Source organism: Lepidochelys kempii, chromosome 7 (assembly GCF_965140265.1).
Source record: "Lepidochelys kempii isolate rLepKem1 chromosome 7, rLepKem1.hap2, whole genome shotgun sequence".
Lineage (NCBI taxonomy): Eukaryota > Metazoa > Chordata > Testudines > Cheloniidae > Lepidochelys > Lepidochelys kempii.
In genome coordinates this window covers 14,832,212-14,845,016 of record NC_133262.1, presented here as the reverse complement: position 1 = coordinate 14,845,016, position 12,805 = coordinate 14,832,212, and the positions used below count along the sequence as shown (strand labels likewise).

The following is a 12,805-nucleotide window of genomic DNA, read 5'->3' as shown; positions in this document are numbered from 1 at the left end:
GTTGCTCTTTTAAGACTTCTGAAAGCAAGCTCTACACCTCGTCCCTCTCAGATTTTGGAAAGCACTTCAGATTCTTAAACCTTGGGTCGAGTGCTATAGCTATCTTTAGAAATCTCACATTGGTACCTTCTTTGCTTCTTCTAAAATCTGCAGTGAAAGTGTTCTTAAAATGAATATGTGCTGGGTCATCATCCGAGACTGCTATAATATGAAATACATGGCAGAATGCGGATAAAACAGAGCAGGAGACATACTATTCTTCCGCAAGGAATTCAGTCAAAATTTAATTAACTCTTTTTTTTTTTTTTTAATGAGCGTCATCAGCATGGAAGCATATCCTCCGGAATGGTGGCCAAAGCATGAAGGGGCATAGGAATGTTTAGCATATCTGGCATGTAAATACCTTGCAATGCCGGCTACAAAAGTGCCACATGAACATCTGTTCTCACTTTCAGGTGACATTGTAAATAAGAAGCGGGCAGCATTATCTCCCGCAAATGTAAACAAACTTGTTTCTTAGCAATTTGCTGAATAAGAAGTGGAACTGAGTGGACTTGTAAGCTCTACAATTTTACATTATTTTATTTTTGAGTGTAGTTATATAACCAAAAACAATCTACATTTGTAAGTTGCACTTTCATGATAGATTGCATTATCGTACTTGAATGAGGTGAATTAAAAAATACAATTTCTTTTATCATTTTTACAGTGCAAATATTTGTAATTAAAATAGTAATATAAAGTGAGCACTGTACACTTTGTATTCAATATTGTAATTTAAATCAATATATTAGAAAATGTAGAAAAACATCCACAAATATTTAATAAATTTCAGTTGGTATTCTATAGTTTAACCATGCGATTAAAATTGAGATTAATCTCAATTTTTTAATTTGCGGTTAATTTTAATTTTTTTAGTTAATCGTGTGTGTTAACTGTAATTAATCAACAGCCCTAATTTTTTTCCCTCATCTCTTCATTGTACCCACACAATCATTCTACTATTTTCAGGCTAGCTATGGGGCTGCTAAAAAGCCATGAGATGGTATTTAGTACCCCATCTAACTCCAACTGAAGCCAGTTGAAAGATTCTCATTAACTTCAGTGGGAATTGGCTGGGCCCTCTTTCATCACCAATCTGTGCTTGCCATATCCAAATGCCAGTCTTGTAGCTAATCACATGTTTTCCTTCAATCACTTTTATTTTGTTCACATAAGCTGATACAGTGTATTTATCTCAGTCTTACTTACTACTATGGACCAAGGTTCAGAAAGAGCTAGCGTACTTGAGCCAGACTATCTGATGTGGAATGTAGAGCTATTTTGGAAAATTTCAAATTTTGAAATTTCAGAAAAAGGGGCCACTTTTTTTCAGATTTTGTTGAAAGAAAAATTCAATTCCAAATCTTGAATTTGTAAAATGTGGAACTTGCACAAAAAAGTGCCCCTTTTTTCAGCCAGCTCTAATCAATACAAAGTTTGTGGTGTTAGCTAGCTATGCCACTTTAAATATCTTAATACATTTGTCCTGGGTGATAATATCTGCAGTATATTTTGTTATTGCTTCACCAGTGTAAATTTCACATTAGAAAATATTGCTGACACTCCAGTGGGAGGTCAGTTTTAACCTCATCCTGACTGATTTTAATATGAGGTACAAAACTGAGTCTCTTTTAACAACTGTGAACTAAGTTCACAGACAGCTGCAGCGGCACAGGGGGATAGCAAACAGAGCTGTAAACAGGGGAGTTTGAGTGGGAGTTTGTAAGGGGAGTTTGTTTTGTGGTGCTTGTTTTTTGCTGTGGGTGGTGGTGTTTTGGTGTGGTTTGTGTTTCCCAGATTAACAGGATTTAGGTGGGAAGACAATGATAGATACCGAGGCAGCTGTGGGAGTGACCCATGTAGTGGAAGACACAATGAGGATGACTGGATGTGGAAGCTGTGGTATGTACATGATCCTGGAGGGGGCACCTGGTAAGAGTTTTGTCTGTATGAAATGTCGTCTGATAGAGCTGATGGAGGAAAAGATCCGAGGTTTGGAGATGCAGGTGGAAAGTCTGGTTGAGTTTAGGAAGGAGTCTGAGCAGATTATGTAGCAAAGACATGAGGTATCTGAAGGGAAAAGCTCAGACTTGCAGGGGGAATCAGGGCTGGGGAATTCTGAGGGGAGACTGGGTGAGGAAAGTGGTCAGTGGAAGCATATGACTAAAAGAACCAGGCAGAGGAAAAGATGGGCTAGTGAAGGAGAAATAGAGCTCAAGAATAGGTTTGCAGAGTTGGAAAACGAAGAAGGGGCTCAGCAGGTAGTCACTGAAGGTGGAAGGGCAAGGAAGAAGAGAAGAGCGACTAGTTCTATAGGAAAAGGGGAAGAGTTAATGGAGATTGCACCAAATATGAGCCCCAGGAGCATACAGGATGGGTTAAGGAGGATTACAAGGGAGAATAGGAATGGAAAGAATTTATTATAGCCAGAGGGAACAGGGGATAGACTGGAAAATAGCACCATCACTAGGAAAAGGCAGGTCTATGTGATTGGGGACTCTCTTTACTGAGAAGAATAGAGAGCTCTGTAACCAGAGCTGATCCAGAGAATCCAGAGAGGGTGTGCTGTCTTCCAGGTGCTAAGATACGGGATGTAGACTTGAGGTTGAAAAGGATTCTAAAGGGAGCAGGAAAGAATCCCCTAATTATCCTTCATGTGGGAACAAATGATACGGCTAGATTCTTGCTGGAAAGTATTAAGGGAGACTATGCTAGGCTGGGGAAGACGCTTAAGGAAATCGAGGCTCAGGTGATCTTTAGTGGGATTCTGCCTGTTCCTAGAGAAGGGCAACAAAGGTGTGACAAGATTATGACTATTAACAGATGGCTTAGGCAGTGGTGCTGTAAGGAGGGCTTTGGGATATATGGCCACTGGGAGGCATTCATGGACAGAGGACAGTTCTTTCGGGATGGACTTCCCGAGGGAAGGAAATAGACTTCTAGGATGGAGGCTGGCACAACTGATTAAGAGAGCTTTAAACTAGGAATTTGGGGGAGATGGTTGGGAGATGTCCAGGTAATCTCCACGCCGGATTTTAGCATTGAGAGGGAAGAAAACGAAGTAAGAGAGGATACAGCCGTGGGTAGGAGAATGTATGTAAGGAGAAAGAGCAGTGTAGATACCAGTCTAATAGGTGACACTGGCTGTAGAATGACCGTGCCTAATCGGGTACAGAATGTGAGTGAGGCCAAACAGCAAAAATTAAGATGTGAGGAGCCTAGGTAACAAAATGGAGGAACTAGAGCTACTGGTGCAGGAAGTGAAACCAGATACTCTAGGGGGAACAGAGACCTGGTGGAATAGTCGTCATGACTGGACTACAGGGATTGAGGGGTCTGTGCTGTCTAGGAAAGACCGAAATAAAGGCAAAGGTGGTGGAGTAGCATTGTCTATCAATGATGAGGTAGAATGTAAAGAAATAAAAAGCGATGGAATGGATAAGACAGAGTCCGTCTGGGCAAAAATCACACTGGGGAAGAAAACTATTCAAGCCTCCCCTGGGATAGTGCTTGGGGTGGGCTATAGACCGCCGGGATCTAATTTGGATACGGATAGAGCCCTTTTTAATGTTTGTAATAAAGTAAATACTAATGGAAACTGTGTGATCATGGGAGACTTTAACTTCCCAGATATAGACTGGAGGACGAGTGCTAGTAATAATAATAGGGCTCAGATTTTCCTAGATGCGATAGCTGATGGATTCCTTCAGCAAGTAGTTGCTGAACTGACTAGAGGGGATGCCATTTTAGATTTGGTTTTGGTGAGTAGTGAGGACCTCATAGAAGAAACGGTTGTAGGGGATAGTCTTGGCTCACGTGATCATGAGCTAATTCAGTTCAAACTGAACAGAAGGATTAACAAAAATAAATCTGCAATTACGGTTTTTGATTTCAAAAGGGCTGACTTTCAGAAATTAAGGAAATTAGTTAGGGAAGTGGATTGAACTGAAGAATTTATAGATCTAAAGGTAGAGGAGGCCTGGGATTATTTTAAATCAAAGCTGCAGAAGCTATCGGAAGCCTGCATCCCAAGAAAGGGGAAAAAAATTCATAGGCAGGAGTTGTAGACCAAGCTAGATGAGCAAGCATCTCAGAGAGGTGATTAAGAAAAAGGAGAAAGAATACAGGGAGTGGAAGAAGGGAGGGATCAGCAAGGAAAGCTACCTTATTGAGGTCAGAACATGTAGGGATAAAGTGAGACAGGCTAAAAATCAAGTAGAGTTGGACCTTGCAAAGGGAATTAAAACCAATAGTAAAAGGTTCTATAGTCATATAAATAAGAAGAAAACAAAAAAAGAAGTGGGACCACTAAACACTGAGGATGGAGTGGAGGTCAAGGAAAATCTAGGCATTGCCCAATATCTAAACAAATACTTTGCCTCAGTCTTTAATAAGCCTAAAGAGGATCTTAGGGATAATGGTAGCATGACAAATGGGAATGAGGATATGGAGGTAGACATTACCATATTTGAGGTAGAAGCGAAACTCAAACAGCTCAATGGGACTAAATCGGGGGGCCCAGATAATCTTCATCCAAGAATATTAAAGGAATTGGCTCATGAAATTGCAAGCCCATTAGCAAGAATTTTTAATGAATCTGTAAACTCAGGGGTTGTACCGTATGATTGGAGAATTGCTAACATAGTTCCTATTTTTAAGACAGGGGAAAAAAGTGATCCGGGTAATTATAGGCCTGTTAGTTTGACATCTGTAGTATGCAAGGTCTTGGAAAAAAATTTGAAGGAGAAGGTAGTTAAGGACATTGAGGTCAATGGTAAATGGGACAAAATACAACATGGTTTTATAAAAGGTAGATCGTGCCAAACCAACCTGATTTCCTTCTTTGAGAAAGTAACAGATTTTGAAGACAAAGGAAATGCAGTGGATCTAATTTACCTAGATTTTAGTAAGGCATTTGATACCGTGCCACATGGGGAATTAGTTAAATTGGATAAGATGGGGATCAATAGGAAAATTGAAAGGTGGATAAGGAATTGGTTAAAGGGGAGACTACAACGGGTCCTACTGAAAGGTGAACTGTCAGGCGGGAGGGAGGTTACCAGTGGAGTTCCTCAAGGATCGGTTTTGGGACCAATCTTATTTAATCTTTTTATTACTGACCTTGGCACAAAAAGCCGGAGTGTGCTAATAAAGTTTGCAGATGATACAAAGCTGGGAGGCATTGCCAATCTAGAGAAGGACTGGGATATCATATAGGAGGATCTGGATGACCTTGTAAACTGGAGTAATAGTAATAGGATGAAATTTAATAGTGAGAAGTGTAAGGTCATGCATTTAGGGATTAATAACAAGAATTTTAGTTATAAGCTAGGGACGCAACAATTAGAAGTAACGGAGGAGGAAAAGGACCTTGGAGTACTGGTTGATCATAGGATGACTATGAGCTGCTAATGTGATATGGCCGTGAAAAAAGCTAATGCGGTCTTGGGATGCATCAGGAGAGCTATTTCCAGTAGGGATAAGGAGGTTTTAGTACCATTATACAAGGCACTGGTGAGACCTCACCTGGAATACTGTGTGCAGTTCTGGTCTCCCATGTTTAAGAAGGATGAATTCAAACTGGAACAGGTACAGAGAAGGGCTACTCGGATGGTCTGAGGAATGGAAAACTTGTCTTATGAAAGGAGACTCAAGGAGCTTGGCTTGTTTAGCCTAACTAAAAGAAGGTTGAGGGGAGATATGATTGCTCTCTATAAATATATCAGAGGGATAAATACTGGAGAGGGAGAGGAATTATTTAAGCTCAGTACCAATGTGGACACAAGAACAAATGGATATAAACTGGCCACCAGGAAATTTAGACTAGAAATCAGACAGAGGTTTCTAACCATTAGAGGAGTGAAGTTTTGGAATAGCCTTCCAAAGGAAGCAGTGGGGGCAAAAGATCTATCTGGCTTTAAGATTAAACTCAATAAGTTTATGGAGGAGATGGTATGATGGGATAACATGGTTTTGGTAATTAAATATTCATGGTAAATAGGCCCAATGGCCTGTGATGGGATATTAGATGGGGTGGGATCCGAGTTACCCAGGAAAGAATTTTCTGTAGTATCTGGCTGATTAATCTTGCCCATATGCTCAGGGTTTAGCTGATCACCATATTTGGGGTCGGGAAGGAATTTTCCTCCAGGGCAGATTGGAAGAGGCCCTGGAGGTTTTTCACCTTCCTCTGTAGCATGGGGCATGGGTCACTTGCTGGAGGATTCTCTGCTCCTTGAAGTCTTTAAACTACAATTTGAGGACTTCAATAGCACAGATATAGGTGTGAGGTTTTTTGCAGGAGTGGTGGGTGAAATTCTGTGGCCTGCATTGTGCAGGAGGTCAGACTAGATGATCATAATGGTCCCTTCTGACCTAAATATCTATGAATCTATAAGTTGCATACAATAGAAATGACAGTGTGATTATAGCACAAGAAGTCCCTCTATTATATGGGTATGTCAAAACTCCTTTGTCACATGAATGACAATCAATGCCTGACTTCTTCTGAACATACTGTTATGTCAACAACTGTTTCCTCAGTTACTTAGAAGTGGAGTTGGGGGAAGGAAGTGGACCAGGTGACATGATGATAAATTCTCAACAGAAGGATTTTTTTGTCCATATATTTGTAAGGCACTGTGGCACCTCCATGTAAAATTTCATCTCAGTTCTTTGTGTGAGATTATTTAAATCCACATGTGTGTCTCACTTCTAATCCATCGCTATGAATAATGTATTGACAAACTGATGACTAGTGCACCTGTACTAGTTGAAGGGACAACGCAGAGAACCCAGCAAGTGTATGTGTTCTCTGAAGATTTTCACTGCAGTGAAAAGCATTCCATTCTGTATAAATAGTTGTGAGCCCTCTAATGGCACCCAACATCTTCTCTTTTAGCAGAGGCCAGGAACTGATCAGAGCAGCAGTATGTGTATGGCTTGGCCTTGCATGTTTGTATGCAGTTAGCAAATACAATTATCTGGCAACCAGCTCGGACCATGTGGCGTCTTCACTTTCTTGTTTTTGTGTAAAGACTAAGAGCAAAAGACACAACAAATCCAGCCTGCAGAGAAGGGGGCACCGCCTCTTCCCTGAAGTTCCTGTGGACTCTAAGGTAAAGCTAAAAGAAAAGGAGTACTTGTGGCACCTTAGAGACTAACCAATTTATTTGAGCATGCTCACTGAGAACCTTCATGTGCATATAGTTATGTTCTCTAATATAACAGTGATGCAGTATTGCTAAGGATGTCCACACCCTTATATCCCCACGGCGCCATTTCTTGGAATATTGTCTTAATTCTTACTCGGGCAAAACTCCCATTGAGTTTTGGGATCTTGATTTGATCCTCTAAGTGTGCCTGTAATATAAATAATACATCATAATAAGAGCAGTTTCTGTGCATTGAGGAGTGCCCACAGATATACAGGTGTTTCATAGAAATTATGTGGTGAAAGAGGATATTTTACATCTAAAGGGCAAGTAAAAGATATTGTCCAACTGGCAAAGCTAAAGCTTTCAGAATTAAAGGCTAGCGGGTCTTGAATCAAGTTCATGCTTCCCCCTTCCCTTACATTTGTAACCCTTTTTGTGCTTTTATTACCTAAGGACATCCTTACAAATTGTTTTTTGTACTATAGTATTCATTGTCTAAAATCTTATAGATAATAGGGAAAGCAGCTGGGAAATTAAGGAGTTATTTTAATTTCTGTTAATGAACTACAGCTTGCACAGCTGATAGTCTTCAGGGAAAGGAGAGAGAAAAAGTTCTTAGAAATCCACAGACTCTGTGCTTGCACTGAGCTGTGTTGTCATTGTACGTTTCAAGGGACAAACCTGAGAACATACAAGACTGTTACGAGTTCTGGGCAGAGAGTTACACAGGCAGGGTTTTGCAGTTCACAATACCAAGTTTTATGGCACCTATCAAATCCATGAACAATGCTAGATAGTCTTGAGCTCCATCTATTGCCACTTCATCTATTAACTATTTGCAGAAATATAGAAATATAGAAATATATTTATAGAAATAAAGTATTCTTGTAACACTGTTTTTATAAATCCCACATAGGATTTCTAACAGATGAAGAGCCAAATTCTGTCCTCAGATACTTGTGCATAAAGACCACTGAAGTCAGCAGGACTGACACACAAGTTTTTGAAAGCAGAATTTAGCCCATATCAGCATTTTCTAAATTTAAAGGACTATTGGAAAAGCAGAACATGTGGCGGTTATTTTAGAAGATGGAATATATGGGAGCAACTTGGAAGAAGCTTGAAATCCAATTAGGGAAACTCACTTAAAGGTTTTGCATTAGCTCATTACAGGATGGCAGATGTAGGAGGTCTTCAAAGCAAAGAAATGTCTGTTAAATGAGGAAAGGCTGCATAGCTGTGTTTTTTGTGGTCATGTCTAAGAATTGAAATATTCTGGGACACAGTTACAGATAGACAGACAGACTCCTGAAATGAATCCCAGAAATTTGCTTTGGGGGATTAGATAGCCTCATATTTAATACAGCTGTCTTGAGCATCCGGTTATTTGTAGCTCAAGAAACAATTCTGATTTACTGGTCGCACAATGTGCCCGTAATTTGGGCCCATCTACAGGAATTTTGGTGAGAATGCTGCCAATGTGACAGTGGCAGGCTGAGATTGAAAGTGAGGATATTTCACTGCATTTTAATATTCAAAGGTTCTTTTTAATGTGGGGGCTTATATAAACAGGCTACAGAGGGAGACAGAGGCATTGCAAACTCCTCTGCACGCCTCTCAAGTCTGACCTGCAATGTCTATGCTGTTCCTGCAGGGCTGAACCCACACACTTTGCATTCACATCAATGGCCATACAGCCCAGTAAGCCAAATTCAGGGCTGCCTACTATGAGATCAATGGCGTTAAATCTAATTTGGCCCCTCACATTTCTGCACTGAGCTCAGATTGGCCTCTGCCCACAATGTTTATTGAATGTTTTGAATCCTACCTAAAGCTTATATTGTCCTTGCATGACTCCCATTTGTTTCAAATGAGGGGAGAAAGTACCCCTTAGATTCTATACGTGCCCTTTTATTAGAGGTTGATCAGGAATTATTACCTTTAAAAAAAAGCTATTTTTAGCACTGATGTGTGAATTTAGACAAATACAGTCCTTTTAAATCTCCTTGCTATAGTGAATAATTGTCTTAAAGGGAAAAATTGAGATTGTGTATCATTAGGAGAAGCGTCATTATGATCTTTTGTGTTTATTTTGCCAATAAGCAGAAGTAGATTGAAAAATGAAATGTACAAATTAACTGGATGATTGTGCCATGATTGTCATCTGCCCCCCCTCCCCCTCGCTCTCTCTGAAGTTAGGGGAAGCAGCCACGCTGTCAATGTGACAGGCATGAGTAATAGCATGCAGCTGTGCCACCAAGTTTCTTATTGCCCACGCCAACCAGAGGAAATGAGAGAATTCTGACAAGGCCTTGCACTTTTCAAAAACTGTGAAGGGAATAAGCAAGAAAATTAAACTAGTGTCAGAATGAAACCTGGCCCAACTGAAGTCAGTGGGAGTGTTTTTCCATTGACTTCAATGGAGCAGGTATTTCATCCCTGGGACCTGTCTGAGAAGGAGCGCTATTTCCATTTCAGTCTTGGGAGCCCAGTCTCACAATCCTTCCATGGGAGTTTTGCCTGAGTAAGGATGGCAGAATCAGATCTCTTTACCTCTGTGCTAAACTCCAACTGACCTCAGCAGGAGTTTTGAATGTGGATCAAGCGTAGTTTATGAGACTTAATCATCTACAAAGCTTATAAATGCAACTGAAGATCATTTGTCATTTAATGAGCATGGAGCTCCAATTTAAAACAATGGGAGCTCACACATGGAATAGGTATGGCATCAGGAGACAAACAGGTAATCCATATGTTAGCTGATATGGCCCCTGACCTGCCAGTGACTCTTGTGCACGGCCTCAGAGAGAATTTATTGAGGCATCTGGCAAGAGTAATCTGCCCTGAGATGTTAGAGGGAAGAAAGGAGGAAATATAAAGAGGGAGTGCAGGATGTGGAACTGGTGTTGTCCAAAATCTGAACACGTTACTGCGGCTTTTGCAGCATGAATGTTTGCTCCTATGGGTAGTAGTGATGCCACTGTCTCAGGGCCAGCCTTAGGGAAAATAGCACCCTGGGCAAACTTGTATTTTGGCACCCCTGCTCCCCGCTGCTGCTCCCTTCTGCGGCCTCGCACCCCAGGCCCACCCTGCTTCTTGCCTCTCAATTATAGTGCCCCCCTGACCACGACACCCTGAATGGTCACCCATGTCGCCCACTCATAAGGCCAGCCCTGCACTTTCTCCTGCCCAAAGTTGGCCCCATGCTATTAAGACTACTTAAATGAGTTGCTCTGCTGAAGCTGCTTAAATCTAGAAAATTGGTTAAATCCACAAGCTCTGTGATTCCTTTGACAGATTTGTGATTCCTCTTTAAAAGATATTCCCATGGAACCTCAAACGGCATAGAGACAATGTTTATCTAATTAAAGAGTTTAATGAACAAAAATGAAAAGTGTTCTGCTTTGCTAATGGATTTTTCATTTGAAGAATGCAGTGATATCGAGAGGTGGTAGCCACTCCAGAGTTAAGGTTACAGCTGACTTTTCATTATAAGTCCAACTGCAGCATCCCCTTCTGAAATTAGTGGTCTCCAAAGTGATATATTACTTCTGGGGTCTAGGTAGAATTTGTCTAAAAAATTTGATGTGACTTGGACAAGGGCTTTACATATTATGATGCCCTAAGTATCCACACACATTTAATTTTCCAACAGAAAATAGAAAAAAGAGAGACAAAACCTCGTTTCCAGGATGCCCTATCTGAGATTTAGAGCCCAAATGGGGTTAGGGCTGTAGCTTAGGGGATAGTGATCTGGGAGGCCTCTGAGACCCTCCAAAGGCTCTGGATTTGGTCCACTACACTGCTAAAACTGAAAGAGGAGAAGCGGGGAGGTCTGTGGACCAGAAAGGTTTGCCATTGGATTGCTGGATTTACCCACACAGAACTCTGTTCCTGTGCACATCTGGTTTCCACAGAAAACAAGTGTTTGTTAGTGAGGTACCTCTCCCACATTCATCAGGAATCCCCCCCTCCTCCTCCAGCCTCCTTCAAGTTCCAGTCCAATTTGGCAGGTTTCAGAGGAACAGCCGTGTTAGTCTGTATTCGCAAAAAGAAAAGGAGGACTTGTGGCACCTTAGAGACTAACCAATTTATTTGAGCATGAGCTTTCGTGAGCTACAGCTCACTTCATCAGATGTTTACCGTGGAAACTGCAGCAGACTTTATATACACACAGAAATCATGAAACAATACCTCCTCCCACCCCACTGTCCTGCTGGTAATAGCTTATCTAAAGTGATCAACAGGTGGGCCATTTCCAGCACAAATCCAGGTTTTCTCACCCTCCACCCCCCCACACAAATTCACTCTCCTGCTGGTGCTAGCCCATCCAAAGTGACAACTCTTTACATAATCAAGTCGGGCTATTTCCTGCATAGATCAAGGTTTTCTCACATCCCCCCCACCCCCATACACACACAAACTCACTCTCCTGCTGGTAATAGCTCATCTAAACTGACCATTCTCCAGGTTTAAATCCAAGTTAAACCAGAACATCTGGGGGGGGGGGTAGGAAAAAACAAGAGGAAACAGGCTACCTTGCATAATGACTTAGCCACTCCCAGTCTCTATTTAAGCCTAAATTAATAGTATCCAATTTGCAAATGAATTCCAATTCAGCAGTTTCTCGCTGGAGTCTGGATTTGAAGTTTTTTTGTTTTAAGATAGCGACCTTCATGTCTGTGATTGCGTGACCAGAGAGATTGAAGTGTTCTCCGACTGGTTTATGAATGTTATAATTCTTGACATCTGATTTGTGTCCATTTATTCTTTTACGTAGAGACTGTCCAGTTTGACCAATGTACATGGCAGAGGGGCATTGCTGGCACATGATGGCATAGATCACATTGGTGGATGTGCAGGTGAACGAGCCTCTGATAGTGTGGCTGATGTTATTAGGCCCTGTGATGGTGTCCCCTGAATAGATATGTGGGCACAATTGGCAACGGGCTTTGTTGCAAGGATAAGTTCCTGGGTTAGTGGTTCTGTTGTGTGGTATGTGGTTGTTGGTGAGTATTTGCTTCAGGTTGCGGGGCTGTCTGTAGGCAAGGACTGGCCTGTCTCCCAAGACTTGTGAGAGTGTTGGGTCATCCTTTAGGATAGGTTGTAGATCCTTAATAATGCGTTGGAGGGGTTTTAGTTGGGGGCTGAAGGTGACGGCTAGTGGCGTTCTGTTATTTTCTTTGTTAGGCCTGTCCTGTAGTAGGTAACTTCTGGGAACTCTTCTGGCTCTATCAATCTGTTTCTTTACTTCTGCAGGTGGGTATTGTAGTTGTAAGAAAGCTTGACAGAGATCTTGTAGGTGTTTGTCTCTGTCTGAGGGGTTGGAGCAAATGCGGTTGTATCGCAGAGCTTGGCTGTAGACGATGGATCGTGTGGTGTGGTCAGGGTGAAAGCTGGAGGCATGCAGGTAGGAATAGCGGTCAGTAGGTTTACGGTATAGGGTGGTGTTTATGTGGCCATTGTTTATTAGCACTGTAGTGTCCAGGAAGTGGATCTCTTGTGTGGACTGGACCAGGCTGAGGTTGGTGGTGGGATGGAAATTGTTGAAATCATGGTGGAATTCCTCAAGGGCTTCTTTTCCATGGGTCCAGATGATGAAGATG

General features: G+C 41.6%; 1 long non-coding RNA gene across 1 annotated transcript in view; it reads left to right on the top strand.

Annotated features, from left to right (window-relative positions):
* The first annotated feature begins 1,549 nt into the window (after positions 1 to 1,549).
* The window catches only part of LOC140914103 (uncharacterized), a 38,572-nt gene continuing 27,316 nt past the window's right edge, over positions 1,550 to 12,805 (top strand). The window contains exons 1-2 of the long non-coding RNA XR_012159769.1: positions 1,550 to 1,944; positions 7,080 to 7,160. This is a non-coding gene — a long non-coding RNA (uncharacterized lncRNA). The remainder of the gene's footprint in view (positions 1,945 to 7,079; positions 7,161 to 12,805) is intronic.